This window comes from Sinocyclocheilus rhinocerous, unplaced genomic scaffold (genome assembly GCF_001515625.1).
Source record: "Sinocyclocheilus rhinocerous isolate Xijiao unplaced genomic scaffold, SAMN03320098_v1.1 scaffold29056, whole genome shotgun sequence".
In the NCBI taxonomy this organism is placed as follows: Eukaryota; Metazoa; Chordata; class Actinopteri; order Cypriniformes; family Cyprinidae; genus Sinocyclocheilus; species Sinocyclocheilus rhinocerous.
In genome coordinates, this window is record NW_015630238.1 from 394 (window position 1) to 748 (window position 355).

Here is a 355-nt window from a genome sequence, read left to right on the forward strand (position 1 = left end):
GAAGAGAACAGAGAAGCCCGCTCTTTCGTCTAAGCGCTCTCAGGAATTAAAAAGCAACACACTGCCCAGTGTGAAGCTCGAACTCACGACCTTCTGATTATTAGACTGACTCGCTGCCTAACTGTACCAATGAGGCCTGCGGGCTGATGGGGCTGAACAGAGAATCACTAGCTTTTATGTCCATGCTTTTAGATGTAGCTCCAACAAGTCAGCTCTCGTTAAACACAAATGTCAGGATGGCTGAGCCGTCTAAGGCGCTGCGTTCAGGTCGCAGTCTCCTGTGGAGGCGTGGGTTCGAATCCCACTTCTTACAGACCTATCTTTTGGCTGCAGACAGAAACTTCAGTCTGCTGGC

General features: G+C 50.1%; 1 non-coding gene across 1 annotated transcript; it reads left to right on the plus strand.

Moving 5' to 3' along the window:
• The first annotated feature begins 230 nt into the window (after nucleotides 1–230).
• Nucleotides 231–313, plus strand: trnal-cag (transfer RNA leucine (anticodon CAG)). Its single transcript has one exon. It is a non-coding gene; the product is annotated as a tRNA-Leu (tRNA).
• The last annotated feature ends 42 nt before the right edge of the window (nucleotides 314–355 follow it).